The 19679-nt window shown below is 37.5% G+C and overlaps 1 protein-coding gene across 16 annotated transcripts in view; it reads right to left on the bottom strand.

Annotated features, from left to right (window-relative positions):
* The window catches only part of LOC128733175 (protein lap4-like), a 218248-nt gene that overhangs the window by 86678 nt on the left and 111891 nt on the right, over positions 1-19679 (bottom strand). The gene's annotated exons all lie outside the window — the stretch shown is intronic.

Raw genomic sequence — 19679 nt, 5'->3', positions numbered from 1 at the left:
CTAGTAGTATTTTGTTATCCGTTGTGATTAATAAGTATCCACTTTAAGGATAATTAGTTTTTGTGATATTCATAGCTCGTCTGAGAGAAACTCTTAGGACCAGTCTTAGGACATACTTATAGAAAGTTATGAATTTTTTCTAATAATTTTTTAATAATCTTACTAAAAAGAATGATTCCAAATTGTTCTCTCGTCGCTAAAAACTTAGAATTACCGCCAATGAAGAAACATGACTGTTTTTATTTTATTTTGGTTCAATATCTATAAACAAACCCAAGGAGCATCAATGGGATATCCACATTCTCTCTCACATCCACAACCATTTCTCTGCTAGGAGCTTCAACGCGGATAGTTTTCTTTTTTTCTACAATTTTTCGGGTGACCAGCTAGCTTGATAGCGTACGAAACTCTATGCCGAACTATTTTGTGTTATCATCATCAGAGTATATATCGTTTGCCTGAACACCGGTTCTACATGAGGAGACAGGCAATGTCTCCCACTTAAATACAGGTAGAGCTGAAATGTCTCGCACTGGACTGAGATCTCTCTGCACTGGACATTTTGTAGTACTTGAGCCGTAAAATGTAGTATAAAGAAGTAGAGATCTCGTCAGCCCCGACTAACACTGGTTATTCTCAACCGTGCACCCGCCATTAATTTTCCAAAACAAACAACCACAAATGAATCAATAGGAAGACAAAACTCGGACCATCAGTTGTTATTAGCTTAGCAGGGCTCGACCAATGGAACAATCCTCATCTTCCTATCACGACCTGGATGTTCGCGGTAGTCGACAGAAGCTTTAAACCATAGGATCGCACCCGCCTCCCAACCCTCGAGACCAAACAGCTAGTGCGTAGTATTTGTAACAGCAATCCGTCACCAAATCCCAAAAATCGACCGCTAGAAATATTATTATTGTGAATTAAATGTAATATAGTATAACAATTGACTTAATTTTCGCATCCACTATCTTAGCACCTCTATCATTGCCCTTAATTATTGTAGAATGCTCCTTCGGCAGCCTAACCGGATCTGGTATCCCGCCTACAGCACCTTACCAAGCCCTACGCCCCCAGCCGACTCAATCAATCCGACATTTTTCGGAGATATTTGTGATAGCTAGGGTGAGCCCGACAGACATTCATCTATCAATTATCAGAGATGAATAAAACATAAATTTGATAGACTAATCTCAAGTTTTTTTTTAGTCTGGACCTTGGAATGCGGTCATACATATATATTAATATTTTTTTTGAAACCGCTGCAATTTGATATGCTTGCAAGCATAGCTACCAATACCCCCCCCCTCCCTTTCCGCTCTTCCCCTCCTTCACCAAAAAATTTTCATTTCTTCCCCCGACCGTCCGTTCATCAATTGTAGAACCATCGTTTCAAAAAAAATATTAACATAAATTTGATTTAAATTGCACTTGAGATTGGAATTATCATTTGAAATTAGACTTGAACTTGGACTACACTCAAGTTGCTTTTTACGCGAAGGATACTTCCCGCGTAAATCAAAACCGCGTAAAAAAACGCGAAAATTCCAAAATTCGCGTAAAAAAACCAAAATTTCGCCTTAAAAAAAAGCTTTGTGAATTTCAACACTACACGAAAAAATAGACGTTTTGAGCACATCCGCGTAAATTACGAAAATCGCGTTAAAAAACCGCGTAAATTCAAAAATCCGCGTAAAATCCGAAAATCGCGTAAAAACCCGCGTAAATTCCGAAATTCGCGTAAAAACCGCGTAAATTCCGAAATTCGTGTAAAAAAAACCACAAAATTTCGCGCAAAAAAAACTGTGAATTTCAGCACTACACGAAAAAATAGACGTTTTGAGCATATACTCGTAAATTCCGAAAATCGCGTTAATTCCAGAATTCGCGTAAATTCCGAAAATCGCGTAAAAAACCGCGTAAATTCCGAAATTTGCGTAAAAAAAACGCGTAAATTCCGAAATTCGCGTAAAAATAGTCGCGTAAAAAGGGACTTCAGTGTACATCGAACTTGAAGTTTCACTTCAAATCGGGCATAGATAAGAAATTAGGCACGAAGTTTTAGTTGAAATTAATATTGTCATTTTTCGTATGAGTCTCACACACGTTTTACCTCTTTTCTGTTTCATTTTTTCTCTTTTTTAGTCCCGTTTTCCTGAGCCTTTTGCTCACTTTCCTTCAACTATTCCTCCTTTTCTCGCGTTTTCCGTGACAGTAAAGACGGAAAACGGGACAAGAAAAAAAGAAAAACCAAACAAAAACAAAATAAGAATGAATGGAGAGAGAAAAATGTTGACGGTTGACGTTTATATTACCTTCTCGTTCTTCATTTTCGTCTGTTCCGTTCTTTTTTTCTCTCTTTAGTACCCCGTTTACTGGTCTTTTCTGTCACGTCTATTCTGTTTTTGGCCCACTTTTTTCCCTTCTATCTTTGGTTTTCCTTTTTTATCTCTCATTTTTCCTGTTCTTCATTTTCTGTCCTATTTCTTATCCTTTTATTAACCTCTTTTTCCCGTTTACTCATTTATCTCTCTCTCAATCCTTCTTTTTTCTTTTAGTTTCTATTGTTTCCCTCGTTTTCTCTCTCGTCTCTCGTTTTTTTTTATTTCTGTCCGCTGTTTCCCCTCTTTCTGTGTTCCATTTCTCGTCTTTTCCTGTCCCGTTTTTCGCCCTTTTCCCGAGTCCATATTTTTCTCTGTTACATTTCTCGTTTTTTCTCCTCCTGCCAAGACCAGGCATTTTTGTTTCTTTTCTTCAATTCCGGGTTTCGTCTTTCTTTCGCTTTTAACTCAAGTTTCATCGCATTTTTCATTTTCTTTTTCATGTTCTTTTTCAGTCACGTTCGGTTTTTATTGGCCGTTTTATCAACGTTTTTCTCTCTCCATTCATTCTTTTTCTGTTTTTGTTCGGTTTATCTCTTTTTTGTGTCCCGTTTTCCGTCTTTACCTGTCACGTTTATTCAAACTTTTGGCCAAACCCTTTTTCACCTTCTAACGCGGGTTTTATTTTTTCATCGCCCGTTTTTCGTTATTCATCTTTTCTTTTTCTTCATTTTTTTCTTTCTGTTTTTGTCTTTTTCGAACCCTTTTTATCCTTTCCTTCTCGATTTTCCATCTCCGTCTGCTTCCGACCGTTTTCTCTTTTTTAGTACCCCGTTTTCCGTCTTTTTTAGTTAAGTTACGTTTAGTTTTTGGCTAGCTTTCTCCCTTTCACCTCCGTTTTTAGTTTTTCTTCTGACCACTTTTGATTTCTATCGTTTTCTCTTTTTCTCTCTCATTTTTTTTCTTTTTTTCCGCCGCTGTTTCCTCTTTACTTTTCTTTCTCTTTTTCCCAATCCCGTTTTTAACCCTTTTCCTGAATCTATGTTTCCCTCAGTTCCGTTTTACGTCTTTTTTCCTCATTTTCAAGCCAAAACCAGGCATTTTTTTTCGTAATTTTCTGTCCCATTTCGACTGTTTTTTTTTCGTTTATTTTTCGGTCCCGGTATTCGTCTTTCTTACACTTTCTAACTCAAGTTCTATTTCAGTTTTCGTTTTCATATGTTCTACCTGTTGTTTGTTATGTCCTGTTTTGCCTCCTTTTCTGTCACGTTCTGTTTTATCCCTTTCGTGTTTCGTTTAATTTTTTTTACTTTTTCCTTTTATCTTTCACCTTTCCTTTTCGTTCTCCCCTTTTCTATCCCGTTTGTAGTCCATTTCTATTTAATTTATCCTTATTTTCTTTATTGATTTTTTCAAGGTTTTTCCTTCTTCTCTCATTTTTGCAAGCATCGACCCACACGCAATACGAATTTTATTTAGACAGTATACTTTCTTATTAGAATGCTCGTTATTTCATTGTTGCAAACACGCTATGGCATGCCTGATTAGCTGGTACAGAGATTTCATTGAATAACCTAATCTATTTATATAAGAGGCTTATGTCTGTACCGAACACCGAAGGTCTCTGACAGGACGTCATAAGAGGCTTATCGGTAACTAAAAACCGGTCCCTGACAGGACGTCATGCTTTCGTAGCAATGGGTTGTATTCTCAGTCACCTCTCTCTGGTCGACTGCTGGACTGCACGATTGCTCAACTGTTGCACTAGACTGCTCGACTGGACTGGTCGATTAGACTGCTCGATTTGATTGCTCGACTGTACTGCTTAACTGAACTATTCAATTCGACTGCTCAACTCAAGTGCTTGATTGGACAGATCGACTTGACTGCTTGACTGCACAGCTCGAGTGGACTACTCGACTTAACTGCTCGATTCGACTGCTTGACACATTTGCTTGACTTACTACTCGACCTGACTGCTCGACTTAACTGTACGATTGAACTGCTCGACTGGACTGTTCGATTCGACGCTCGACTCGACTGCTCGAATGAACTGCTTGACTCAACTACTCGATTGGACTATTCGAATCGGCTGCTTGACTCAACTGCTCAACGCTATTGCTCGATTCAACTGCCCGACTAGATTACTCGACTTGTATGCTCAACTCAACTGACAGCTTGATTCAACAGGCCGGTTAGACTGCTCGACTTAGCCACGACACTGCTTGACTGAACAGCTTGTTTTTACTGCTCGACTCAACTGCTTGACTTCTGTTTAATTCGACAGCTCAACTTAACTACTCGACTAGACTACTCGACTCAACTGCTTTACTGAACTGCTCTACTGAACTGCTCTACTGAACTGCTCGACTCAACTGTTCGACTTAACTACTCGACTCGACTGCTCGAATGAACTGCTCGACTAGACTAATCGACTCAACTGCTCGACTGGATTGCTCGAATGAACTGCTTGACTCAACTACTCGATTGGACTATTCGAATCGGCTGCTCGGCTCAACTGCTCAACCCGATTGCTCGATTCAACTGCTCGACTAGACTAATCGATTTAATTGCTCGACTCAACTGACAGCTTGATTCAACAGCTCGACTAGACTGCTCGACTTAGCCACTCAACCCGACTGCTCGACTCAAATGCTTGAATTCTGTTTGATTCGTCAGCTCAACTTAACTGCTCGATTGGACTAGTCGACTCGACTGCTCGACTCAGCTGCTCAACTGGACCACTCGACTCAACTGTTCGAATGGACTACTCGACTCAGCTACTCAACTGGACTACTCGAATGAACTGCTCGACTCAACTGTTCGACTTAACCGCTTGACCCGACTGCTCGACTAAACCATTCGATTCGACTGCTCGACTAGACTACTCGACTTAACTGCTCGATTTGACTGCCCTATTTAACTGCTCGACTTAACTGTTCGTCTCAACTGCTCGAACCAGCTCGATTGTTTGATTCGACTGCTCGACTCGCCTGCTCAACTCGATTGCTTGTCGCGATATCATATGGTCGGTGTTAAATGAGACCGGACCAAGTCGCAAAATTTTAAAAAATGAGTTAATGATAGCAAACGATCAAGAATTTTCTAAGCAACATTTTACTCTAATCAGACTACATAAATGTTGCAAACAGCCAGAGTTAGAAGATGATTTCGAATGCAGCAAACTTTGAATACGTTTTTCTCGAAGTCAGAAATTTGCCACTCGGTTCTGTCTGACTTAACACCGACTCCGATTCATACGGTTTGCGGCTGAACCGTCTACTCTATTGGGTTCAGAGCCACTCACACAAAAGAGCCATATTGCCCGCCTAAAGAATCAGTTAAATAAAATCCAATATGACCAAGAAAAACTATTTGTTTCAGTTTCCAGCTGACTCTTTTATGTACAACATCTTAGAGCTATATTATGCAATATAATAACTCAAAGAACTAACACAAAGATTAAACATCTTCACAAACACTGGCCAATGAAATGTAGCCGCAGTTTTCTGAATTCTTAACAGACATTTATATTTTCCGGATCGTAACATTCGGGCTCATCTAGTATTAAATATTTCTATCCCATTTCGATTCCATTTTATTTAGCTTCGAAGCTGTAGAGTAAAACGTTCAACACGACGCGAGCGTCGGGTCAGCGATCTCATTGAACAAACCTACCAGCACACTGTTCCTGGTGCTAATTCAGTATCAATGAAGGAGGTATTAAGAAAATGGGGAACAACTTTTACACGATATGAAAATAGACCGCGGTTGCCATATCTGCATGCATCGTTCGCAAAATTTTCTCATTTGCTGCTTCAGCGATACGGGTGAATACCACCAAACATTGCTTGTGGTGTTCTGCATAAGCCGTATAAGCCTATTTGCTATAGTATGCGTGTATGGCAGGAAGGTTGTTATTCTTGAATTTGATTCAATAGGTTCATTGAACAGAATGAATCTCGACCGAGCGGTGCTGCTAGATAATCTTTCCATAAAGACGGGTCTAAAGCCTTTTCAAAAAATGATTCAGCAAAAAAAGCAATGCCTTGGGTTATACAGGTCTCTGAGACTTAACCCTTGTTCATCGACCGGATTTGTAGCCGGTTATTAACCCTAGAGCGGTCGCGCTAGTGTACTGAGTACACGCGTTTTCGAAAAACGCGAAAAAATCATCGAAATTTTAATCAAATCACACCAGGTTTTGGTTGTATTCGAAGATCTACTCTTCCTCTTTCTAATGATGCCAAAATATAGAAAAAAGAAATAAAAAAAGGGGTCGAAAGATGCTTGTAAAAATGGTGTGTCCGCGCGCGTGTACTCAGTACACCAGCGCGACCACTAACGTAACTTTTTTGAAATGAAAAAAGTTACGCAAGCGGTCGCGTCGTGTACTGAGTACACGGCGGGCAATAACTCAAGTTTGTGAATAGATAGAAGGTTGCGACTTTCGACAAAGTTGCTTATCTAGTTAAGACACATCCCGTGATATACAACAAAATTCGGAACTGATTCGCTAGATGGCGCTAATAATGCAGCAATTAAATTCATTTAAGAATATTTTAAAACCGTAATGAGCTAAAAGGTTACTATTTACTACAAAGTTGTTTGTAAAGCCAAGACACATTTGGTAACGAACTCTGAAGTTTGGAACTAGTCCGCTAGATGGAGTATACGGTGAAATTTAATTCATTTGGCGATATTTCCGAACCATGACGAGATAGAAGGTTGATGTTTTCGACAAAGTTGTTTATCATGTCAATATGCTTCCGATGAAGGTAAATTAAATTCGGAATGAAGTAGTAGTAGGTGGAGATGATGAGAAAATCAAATTATTTTCGGAATATTGCGGAACCATGATGGCATAGAACACTGCTGTTCGCTACAAAGTGGTTTCTGTAGTCAAAACACGTTAGATAACGTATCGTTGTCCTTTTCATCATCGATTGCGTTGTCAATTCCAGTCAATCAACAGCTATTTTTATGGTTTCCTGAAAGAAGCAATTGATACGTATTGCTTCAACTTTTATCAAAAGACAAGATGAAGAGCACAGACTGATCAAAATGCTTTTGACGAAGCAATTTCGTCGTCTACATCGTCTATATAGAAATATCACCAGAACAAGATTCCTGGAAACCCGTGCTGCGTTTCCATCACATTCTTAAAAAAATATTTTAGAGTGTTTGAGTCCCTATTCTTCCCAGGGTCGCTAATAGGTTTATTCGAAAACCTGGTAAACACGAATAAATGTCAAAATCTGGCGATCAATTTGACCGATGGGGAGGACTTTTTCGGGAAACGTCTTGCCAGTTTTGATCAACGCCGGTACAAAATGTTGTCTGAAATTAGGAGCGATGACTCCTTTGCAGAACGGAGAAACAAAAATCTGGGACATTACCAAATATCTGGAAGATTTAGAACTTTGTCTGGCATGCAATAAAAAATCTGGTAAAATCTAGATTTATCAGCAAAGCAAAACCATGCATGGATATAAATGTCCTTCAGAACTTGACCCTTCTTTATCGATAGATATCGCTGCCGGTTATTAGAGTACAGGAAAATCACTGGGCTAGTGCAAAGATCCTATTAACTCTGAAGCGGCACCGCCCAGTCGAGACTCGAACATACGACGAGTGGCTTGTTGGGCCAGCAACGTATCCCGTAGTTAACTTGGCAGACATGCATAATGGCAACGTTGATGCTTGCAATTATTAACGTGTGCGTGATGATAAAACCAAAGCTATTTGTTTTGCTAACGCGACAACACGACTGAAGTGCACTCTCTTGATACTCATTTGCAAAACAGCTTGCTTTTTTCATTGGGCTCGAATTCTTTACTCTTTCCTTGTATTACGTGTGTGTTATTTCCTGTATGATATAAGTGACCGTAATAAGAATATTATAGAATTGTTAGGAATCTAATGTACATTTTTCATTCTCATTATCATAGCAGGAAATAAAACAAACAAATGCTCGTTTTGTATTGTTTTATGGTAAGTGTCAACATAATTCTAACATTCTAATGTTTAAAGCATTACCTCAACATACCATAGCAAGCTTCCCTAATAACATACTCATTATAAAACTGTACAACTAATTGTTATACAACTAATGTGAGTCATTAATAAATTGATTTAAATAAAAGTATCGTAAGTGTGCTACTTGGGTAAGTTGAATAAGTATCATGTATTCCTAGGTGATATGTGCATTATTCAGTTTGTCAACATTGTCGATGATTCACATACTCTGCTTTGGGAAAATCGTCAAAAGAATACTATTTACAAACATTTTGGTGTTCTTTTCCAGACCAGATAAGCCATTTCACCGTTTATTCGACATAAGCTGAGATATCGCAAAAAGAAATATGATTTTACCAACTGCGACATCTAGCGGGACAGTTCTGAATTTGACCGATCATTTTCAAATTCATCTTGTCTAGACACACAACTTTGTCAAAAACCGCCACTTTCTATCGTATCATGGTCATGAGATATCATCATAAGATTATAATTTGACCACGCGCGCCACCTACTGAGACAGTTTCAAACTTTGTTATGAATTTCCAAATGTGTCTTGTTCGAACAAATAACTTTGTAGAACACAATAACAGTCTATCTCGTCACGACTCTGAGATATTCAAAAAAAAACTCAATATGCTCGTTATAAGCGCCATCTACCGTATCAGTTCCGAATTTTGTTATCCGCAGTCAGATTGATCTCGTCCAGATAAACAACTTTGCCAAAGACAGCAATCGTCTATCTCTTCTCAGTCCCGAGATATTAGAGATTCTAGTATCGAGATTCTAGAATCATTTGTTTTGGTCGCCATTTGCGCCATCTAGCGGATCAGTTTTCAAACTTTATTGTTCGTTTCCAGATGCGTCTTAAATTGATAAACAACTTTGTCGAAAACCGCAACCTTCTATTTCATGTCAGTCCTGAGATATAGGCAGTATTATTCGCCGTGTACTCAGTACACGACGCGACCGCTTATGTAACTTTTTTTAACGCGACCGCTCTAAGGTTAAAGTAGAGGACAATTACGGGGCTAGTACAACGATCCTACTGACTCTTTCTGCACACCGTCCAGCCGAAATATCGAAAGTGCCTTTTCAAAAATAAAAGTCAATTAGGTATACAATGTTTCTAAATATCTTTTAAAATGATTCCAAATTAAGTATTAAACCAATACTTAAGGTTCCCAGTGAAGCCTAAAAGCACTTCTAAATGTCAGCAAAGCGGCTGATTGAAAACGGCCTTAAATGAAACCAAAAAGCGCTCCCAAAGACCACAAAAGGTCTTTTTAAAAACGATTCTATATTAAGCCAAAATTGGCTACAAACACTTTCGAAAGCTAGAAAAGCCAATTTAACAAACAATCTTAAATTAAGCTAAAAATTGAAAAAAATGCTTCTAAAAACAGAAACAGCGTACATTGAAGTGGCTTTTTACGAAATTTTTGGAATTTACGCGGACATGCTCTACGCATAGGTTTGGATTTAACGCGGTTTTTTACGTCGTTTTAATTTACACGGAACTTGAGCAACGGAACTTGAGTGTATTTGAAATATCGTGCCAAATTAAGCATAAAATCGCTCTCGATGGGCTTTTCAAAAAAGACTTCTACAGGCTAGAAGGAATTGAACCAATGATCTGAAAAGGCTCTTAAAACGAACTCTAAAATTTCTGAAAAATGTTTGGAATGCCCCCCCCCCCCCCTTCAGTGGTCGAACACTGGAAGGACAAAAACTTTATAAAATATTTCTAACGGCCTTAAATAAAAATCCCCGCAAAATGATTTTTAACGCCAGAAAAGGTCTTATTGACAGTGATACCCAATTTGCTTTTTCAAAAAAATAATTCCAACTTAAGCTTTAAATCGCTGAAAATGAATCTAAAGATCAGAAAAGCCATTTTCGAAAAACTAGAAAAGGGCGTTTTAAACAACGATTCCAAATTAAGAATAAAATTATACTCAAGTCGCTTTTTACGCGAAGGATACGTCCCGCGTAAATCAAAACTGCGTAGATAAAACCGCGTGAATTCCGAAATTCGCGTAAAAAAACCGCGTAAATTCAAAATTGTGTAAAAAAAGACCAAAATTTCGCGTAAAAAAAAATTTGTGGATTTCAACACTACGCGAAAAAATAGACGTTTTGAGCACATCCGCGTAAATTCCGAAATTCGCGTAAAAAACAAACCGCGTAAAAAGCGACTTCAGTGTACAGCAAAACGCTTCTAAATGCTAGAAATGCATTTTTTTTAAATGATTTTAATTTTTTTTAAATTACTTTCTCTGTTACATCTCAAACACAGACGATACACGGCACAACACGTTCGGACGGGACGGACCAGGATTGGATAGCATTAAAATGACGAGCTTCCTTTGAGATCAGATCACAGCCAGTATTATAAGCCTTTTGATTTATTGCCACTAATATTTAATTTCAAAGATTTGAATTTTCCACTATTTTTTTGTTTTGTAGAGCCGCAATTATGCAGTGTAACGGAACAAATACAATAGGAGTATGATTTCAATTTTAAAATGTTGCTTGTTGAAAATCAAATATAGCGACTAGCCACTTAACATCATCCCCGTAACACACTGTTTTGAAACGGAAATGGCTGTCGGATGGCCAAAATGGTTGTTTAAATGTCATTTCGATACTAGCTGTAACCTGCGCGCGTCGCCTCGCGTCTAATTGAGAGCAAATTGGAGGTACGCTATGTAACGCTAACGCTATGTAATTCTATGAAGTGCAACTACGTTACTTTTGCTCGTCTTGAATGCAATCTGGTATGATTGGTTTGAGTCTTTGCTTAGTGTGGCCGATTATTACCACTAAAATACATATCGCGCCCCTCGTTTTGGCTACAGACAAGACTCTTATATATATAGATTCAAAATGGTGAGTTATCGATGAGCAAATCGATGAGTTTGCAGGGTCAAATTTCCGAAAATATTTTTTGTGTGATTGCCTTGCTTCACAGGCACGGATGAAAATAAGACACACTTGCAGTTTATTTTAATTTCAATTTTGATTTATTAAAATTTTTTAAGTTTTTGTATATTTTGTGCTCCTCTCCTTTTTTGTCCAAACTTTAAAGACCTTCGAAAACATACAAAAAGATGACATGATTTAATCTTTGTCTGTTGTAAATCCAAACTAAAACAAGACAGCGAGTCAAATTCAATCAAATTAATACCTTTGACACCAATTTCCGAGTGAAGTGCAATGTGCAAACATACACCTGTTACTCCAGTACAACAGTAGCACAATGCAGCTCAGAAATGAAGAGCAAATCACTCATCGTCCGTGATTCATTGGATTCACATTGTCCAGTAGCGTCCATGGAAATGATGCCATCATAAAAAAGCCTTTTTTGTTTACCTTATAGTATGCCACAATTGTTCCGTCCCGACGAATGTCATCACTGACTGGGGAACGGCGGAATGCAACCCAGTTAATAATGAAATGTCATATCGACGGCCGGCACCACCACGATGTGTGATGCAAGCGTACAGCATCACCGTCGTCGTCGGGGTCCGCCTTTTAGTCGTTTGTTGCATATCGAAATTGCATTGCAAACACCTGTGGATGTGCCTACCCAGGCGTTTTTCCAGGCCGCCTGCCGACTGCCGAGTCGTACAAGTGAGCCAAGCCCTGGAGCTTCGGCAGACAGTACACCCAAGTCGGCAAATTTTTGCCAGCCTAGCCAGCAGCTAGCACACACACGGTGTTTGTTTGCTCGGTTCGTTCATAAATAAAAATCTGATGATGCAGTCCGGACCGGAGCAGGGGTTAACTGCGACGGCGGAGGAGGCCGTCCTCGACAAGAAGCATCTGCCGGCGTAACTATATGAAAGCCGTGTCGTGACGGTAAAGTCGAGAAGGACGGGAATCTGGTGAAAGTTGAGTTCAACTCCCAACGAATTTATCGATTCTGAAACATTTGCCTTTTCTCCGACGTTCGGTCACTGGTTTGCACAACGCATCCTCCCCCCCACAGGAGTGCCGTCGAAAGGATAGTAGGGTGGTTCAGTACAAGAGCTTTTTCGAATGAATTTAAACCAGTGTTTGAGGATAGTCAAAGACGTTCGAAAGAAATTGGAAATTCGTCACAAATTGAGGACTACCCACAGATGGAAGATTATAAATTTTTTTGGACCAGTCTAACCACCAACTCAGGGTTGCTCCAGCTATGGTTCATCTGCGCCCGAGGCATGGAAGGTTTTTTGCATGTGTACCTCTATATATAAACTGTGCATTGTAGAGCGTTTATTGATTTAGAGTGACGATGGAGAGGACCAACGACGGCGCGCGGGTGGAGGGCCAATGGATTTTGGGTTAGAACAAATAATCCACTTCACTGAACAATGTTGTGTTGTGGCGGTGGGAGGAGCAGCAGTATTTGGAGAGTAGCTACAAGCCATCATTTTCAAAGATTGTTTGTACTAGCCGGAAGGTTTTGAATGTGTATTTTCAGATGGAAACCGAGCGGTTATCCTTCACCGAGAAACAAACATACTATCAGGAAGAGGAAACTCAACAAGTGCAAGCAACAGCAACAGAACTGTAGAGCCATTCATTCACACTAGAAATTGACTGTCTGATTTACGTTTCGAATTCGGGTTGAGAAGAAATAAAAATTTTTCAACACTCCGTTCCGGCGATGACGACAACCGCTGTTAAGTCATGTATGTACGGCAAAAAATAAATAATTTAAAGTGTTCCCATCATCAGTTCGTACTTCGTATCGTAAAGCCAAAGCCATAGCAGCAGAAATCGTCCAGCCAATCAACCAGCGAACTTGGCACGTTATCGATACATTAATGTCAACATATTTTTCCTTTTCTCAACCACCCGACATTTGAATAAGCAATAAAATCGAATACTGGTCGGGTCGGGTGTGGCTGTGGAGTGGAGAGTATCGTATGGGTGTAAATTGAATTTTCAACCGCTGCTCGACGACCTTTCCGCCGTACGTACAGAGTAATTCGTTTACTTGTTGACGATTTATGCGCACACGTTCGTTCGAACAATAACAATGTGATTTAGTCAAAATATTTGATTGGTGGAGGCGATGAGTTTGAAGTTTCTGGCATAAAGGAATGTCGAGCCGAAAAAAAATGAGTAAATAAATCCGAGTCCGACACCCGACCCCCATTGCATTGTTTTGTTGTACTGGTTCGGGTCAAAACAAATTACGACATTGTTGATGGTAATTGAATGTCGCGTGTGGATGGGGGCGTTAAATTCGATAAATTTTAATAATTGCTTGCCGGCTGTCTATAGAAATTTTCGCAATGAAAATACAGATACAAATTTTCAGATTTTTAGACACTGTGAACTCACTTCCTATTTCGCCTCGTTTGTTTTTTCCCTTATTTACCTTTCGGTCAATCATTTCCCTTTTATTTAGCGTCGATTGTTTAAAATTTATTTCTTTCCTTTTTTGTTTTTAGTGATTTTAAGTAAAACTTAAAGAATGAAGGCCAGGAACAAAAAAGACGATAAAAGACTGGACAGAACATGACAATGAGACATGAACAGAGGCAAAACGGGCCTGAAAAAGTGGAAAAAAGGAAGAAAAATACGAAAAACGGAATAAAAAGGGGAAAATCAGGGCTGAAAAACGGGACAGAGAGTAAACAGTGGGCAGCAAAAAGGAAAAAAACGTGACAGAAAAGGTGGGAAAATGGGAGAAAATAAAAGAATAAAAAATCAAAAGGGAAAAGAATAGCGAACGAATGAAGAAATCGACAGAGAGGAAAAAGAGGTTAAACGAAATATAAAAGAAAATGGGACACGAAATGGGAAAATGGGACAGAATAGCAAGAAAACAACAGGAAAAATGGACCAAAGAAAATGGTAAACTGGAAAGAAAAAGACGAAACATGTGAGATAAAAAAGGCAAAACGGAAAGCAAACGAAAAAAAGAGAGCCATAAATAGAACGAACGTGACAGATAAGAAGGAAGATCGAGGGCAATGCTTCGAAAGAAGGAAACACGAAGCAAACAAAGCCGAGAAGGATAAAAATCAAACAATAAATGAATCAGAAATCTACCAGAAAAAAATGACAAAAAATTGACCAAAAATTAGGTCAAAAATGGAACAAAATATGGGCCAAAAATGTACCAAAAACGGACCTAAAAATAGACCGAAAAATTTACTTAAAATTGTATAAAAAATGCAGCAAAAATCGACTAAAACCGTACCAAAAAATGAATCAAAAATGCTGCAAAAAATGAATCCAAAAATGAACAACAAAATGTATTATAAAGTGGCCTAAAAATGAATCAAAAAATGAAACGAGATATGAACCAAAAATAGACCGCAAAACATCAAAATTAAAACAAAAAATGAACCAAAAATGCACCATAAATGGACTAAAACTGCAGCGAAAATGGGGCAAAAATTGAACAAAAAAAATGAATCAAAAAATTTACCAGAACCAAAAAATGAACAAATAATAGGCCAACAAAATTGACCAAAAATGGTACAAAATATGGACGAACAAATGGACCAAAGATAAACCAAAAAATTAACTAAAAAATGGTTACAAAAATGGACTAATAGGTGCACCATAAATTAACTAAAACTGTACCAAAAAACTGACCCCAAAACAGATTAAAAATGGACCAAGAAATGAACAAAACAAATTGGCCCAGTAATGGACCAAAAAACTAACCCAAAAATAGACCAAAAAATGCAGCAAAGAATCGACTAAAACTGTACCAAAAAATGGACCAAGAAAGAACAAAAAATGTACCCTAAAATGGACCAAAAAGGGGCCGAAAAACGTCCTAAACTGTACCAAAAAAAAGTGGACCAAAACATAGACCAAAAATGAAACGAAATATGGGCGAAAAAATGGACCCAAGAATAGACTAAAAAAAAGAAAAAAATGAATCCAAAATAGAACAAAATATTAACCAAAAAATGAATCAAAAAATTTACCAAAAAATGAACCGAAAAAATGACCAAAAAATGGAACAAAATATGGATGAACATATGGATCAAAATTGGACCAAAAAAGGACTAAAAATGAACAAAAAATTGACCAAAAAATGAACCAAAAATAGACAAAAAATAGATCGCAAAACAGATCAAAATTAAAGCAAAAAACGAACCAAAAAATAGACCGCAAAACATCAAAATTAAAACAAAAAATGGACCAAAAATGCACCATAAATAAAACTAATACTTCAGCGAAAATGGAGAAAAAATTGAACAAAAATGAATCAAAATAGACATTTTATTATTTTGCGTCGTTGCTCCTTTTATGTTATGTAAGAAATTTGGCATTTCTCTTAGCCATTTCGCTTTTTCTTATTTTAGAAGCGTCATTCGGCGATTTTCGTCTTAATTTAATATCACTTTTTTAAAATGGCTTTTCCTGTCATCAGAAGCATTTTCAGTGACTTAAGGGTTAATTTGGGATCGTTTAAAGAAAACCTTTCCAAAGAATTTTTGTCTATCTAAAGTGGAGTCATTTTTTCGAAACGCCTTTAAAAGCATTTCTATGCTTGATTTAGTATGATTTTTAAAAAGGTCTTTCTGGTTAAATCTAAGGCAGCAATGCCATTTTAAGCGATTTAAAGCTTAATTAGGTATCATTTTTGAAAATGTCTTATCTGTTGTTTAGAAAGTGTTTTGTGGTGAGTTTTGGCGTTATTTAAAACTAGCTGATTATGCGATCTTAGTCGGGGCTCTTTTGTTTCTTAGCCACTTGCATATCTGTTATTGTAAGGAACATTCTCAGAATGCAAGAACCAAAACCCTTTTTCTTCATTTGAATGTGTCTATTCCCTGCTCGCCACCTCCTCCCCCCCCTTTTTTGTCGACCAGCCACTTGTAAATCTGTCTTCTTTTCGATAATCTCTATAAAATGAGATAGCCTTTTTTTGTTTTTTTTTTTTAACTTGTTCATTGTCAATGGTTATGGCTACCTTATCCCCCTCTTTCAGAAACCCCTTCTTGTCATTCAACCACTGGTACAACTGCTATCGGCCCAAATGCAAGACAAACGCACCCCTTTACGCGTTTCAACCTTCCTCCCCCTCTTATAAAAGACCACCCTCTCTTTCGGTAACCTCTCTGTGCTGATTCTTCTTTTATGTCAAAGAACATGTGTGCCAAGTTTGATCAAGAACCGTTCAGGCATTTCGGAGTTATGGCGGAACGTACATCGTCCCTCCGTCCTGTTGGAATCTTCAGTGAAATATTCGCCATGGGTTGGGTTTAATATGAGATTTACAAGACATTTTTTGGCTTAATTTCACATTATCTTAAGAAAGCCTTTTCGGGTTGTTTATGAACATTTTGTGGTTAATTGGGGATTATTTTTTAAAAGGTTCTATTTTGGGTTTTTGAAGTTAGCAGCTAAAAACTTCGGTTAATTTGAAGAATTTTAGACTTAAATTGGTTTCATTTGTAAAAAAGCCTCTTCAGGAGTTTAAAATTTTTTTCTAAATGACTTTTGACGAAATTTAAAATATTTTTTCATTTTTTCCTTTTAGAAGCGTTTTTCAGCGATTCTGGCTTTACTTGAAGTTATTTTGAGGCCTTTTCTAATTTATAAAACCCGAATTAATCCACCTAGCGGCGTGACCTAGCCTTTCTACTGCCACAATAATCATTATTAAATTTCTCAGGAACATCTATAATTAACTTGACTATTTTTTCAAATATCCGTTCCGTATTCCTCAAAATCCTTATTTGCCAGTGAAATTTACAACGTATTGCGTAGAACAATTATATTTTCTTTCCTTGGCTGCGTAAATACTTGTAAGCGTAATTTATGTTACTTGATGAACACCTTATTTAGTTTTATAATCGGTCGGCCTTAACTTTCGGGTTTCAGAGCCACATACGAAACTTGTTTTGAATTGACAATATGAAATATGTGTTCATAGTAGATTTTTTTTATATTTTGATATTAATACCATGCGTTCAAAAGTTAGCATCTTTGAAAAACAAGAGTTCAGAAAAATTATTATTATACTTCGCTTTTGAAGAAAAAGGATATCGACAACAAAATAATTAATCTCAAAATTTCACTATTAGTTTGCTTGGCTTCAATTTTGCAATATATCTGAATTAGAAAAAATAACTGAATAGAGCATTAGATATGAAAAAGAGAAATTGAACTTTTTCTTAGCTGGCGCTCTTTCAGATAATAATATTTGCATGAAAATCAAAACTTAAGCTTCTTTTGAATGTACTTTCATGAAAAGATAGACTTGATTAGCTTGATCGCATCGTTTTTACAATGTTAGAGGGTTAGAAAAACAAGATGAGGTCGAAAAATAGTGCAAAAGCTGCGCCTTAAACATGCTTGAGAATGGGAAATATGATCGATATGATTTCCAGTGCTTGTCATTTTTGATTTATTTATTAAAACATGATACATGACATAAGACATCTGTCCTTTAAAATGTCACTAACGAAAACAAATCGTACAAAGTTACTACCGTGCAGCGTTTACTTCCTATTTTTCAAATAACATTTCTAAGCTCTAGTATCTATGGATTGAAAAGAGCATCTATTAATGCGCAAAATTTGTATGAAATTTGTATAAATTTATTTGGAAAAATCAACTCACTAGTATTTTAATCCTCTACACCACTACACCTACATGCTTAAATTAACTGATTTTCTTCGCTTTTTGCTTTTCTTGTACAATTGTGAGTAATAGCAAGTGAAGAAAATGACAATTGAAATGTGAAATCAAAGAAAAGAAAAAACTTTTCGATTGAATCCCACTATTTAATATTTATTTGCAACAGACACGTAGTTCGCCTACGACGTGCAGGCTTCATCAGTGTTTTATTTCAAAGCGTACAGAAGGCCGAATTTTCTCGGAATGACTAAATAACTATTTAATTAGAAAACTCGATTTAACAAGCAGTTAACAATTAACTTTACTCAAACCAATAATAAAATAAGCAACTCATCTTTTTGTTGTACTTTTAAGTAGGAGTTGTTTGATCTGCCACCATTTGCCACCTTGGGAAATATTTAAGCTCAAAGTAGTACTATTTTTCATCAAAAATGCTCAAAATCTCCGAAACTACAGAAAACCGCGTATAACAATGTTTTACAAAAACGTTGATTTTAGCAAGATAAACAACTTTCTAGAATACTATGAACACATAAAAGGTAACCAGAATAAGTCAGGGTTTAAAAACTGTTTTGAAGGGTTTGTCCACGAATAACGCTTCATAGACAATTTCCATGAAGAGTTACAAGCATGGTGTCTTTGACAAAGTTGTTTGTAATGATATTCACTACAACTTTGCCGAGAGTACCAAACCTGTATCTCGAATATACGAGAAAATAAATTTCGTATCTCACTTTTAAGAGAATTAATCACCCAAAGATTTCTCTCACAAGAAGGGCCTTGTTATACCAAGAAATGTTCCTAAAGACACCATATGCGAAAAACTTCACGTTTTGGCGCTATATCAAACGATCACGTATTTCGCTGTTTGGACCACTGTGAAATGGAACAAAATTTGGCATGTGGGTGTTTTTGTAGGCAATTTTTTTTCTATGGTGAATTGAGACCCCTCCCCTCTTTAGGAGGGGAATAATGACCCCTCTCCCTTTTAAGAGGGGGGCTTCCATACAAATGAAATACAAATTTCCTCATAACACGAGAACTAATTAATCAAATGGAACAAAATTTGGCATGTGAAAGTTTTCGAGGGCAAGAATATTTTCTATGGTGAATTAGGACCCCTCCCCACTTTAAGAGGGGGGGCTCCTATACAAACGAAATACAAATTTCCTCATAACTCGAGAACTAATCAAGCAAATGGAACCATATTTGGCATGTGGGAGTTTTAGATGGCAGAAATTTTTTCTATGGTGAATTATGACCCCTTCCCCTTTTAAGAGGGGGGCCCCCATACAAATGAAATGCAAATTTCCTCTTATCTCGAGAACTAATCAAGCCAATGGAACCAAATTTAGCATGTAGGAGATTTTTGAGTCTTGAATTTATTTTATGATAGTTAGAGACCTCTCACCCCTGCCCTATGGTAGGGGGATATGGACTCTCATACAAATAAAACAGAAATTTTTGCGAAACTCAAAAACTAATCTAACTCGAGAAATTAAAGACTCTTCCATAAAACATTACTAATAACAAGACCACAAAAACTATCTATAGTAACACTAGATCATTCAGGACGAGACGGCCGCGAGTGTTGCCGGCGACCCACCGTCGGAAGCGCCGCCCACTGGGGGGAGGCAACTCCCCGCAGAAATTACTACTGTCTAGGTTTATTTGTTTTCCTAGATCTACCTGGGTTTCCTGGAACGAGCGACAGCGAGTAAGAAG

The sequence above is a fragment of the Sabethes cyaneus genome, chromosome 1, assembly GCF_943734655.1.
Source record: "Sabethes cyaneus chromosome 1, idSabCyanKW18_F2, whole genome shotgun sequence".
Classification (NCBI taxonomy): domain Eukaryota; kingdom Metazoa; phylum Arthropoda; class Insecta; order Diptera; family Culicidae; genus Sabethes; species Sabethes cyaneus.
The sequence above is the reverse complement of the archived record's forward strand: the minus strand, read 5'-3'. Positions and strand labels throughout refer to the sequence as shown.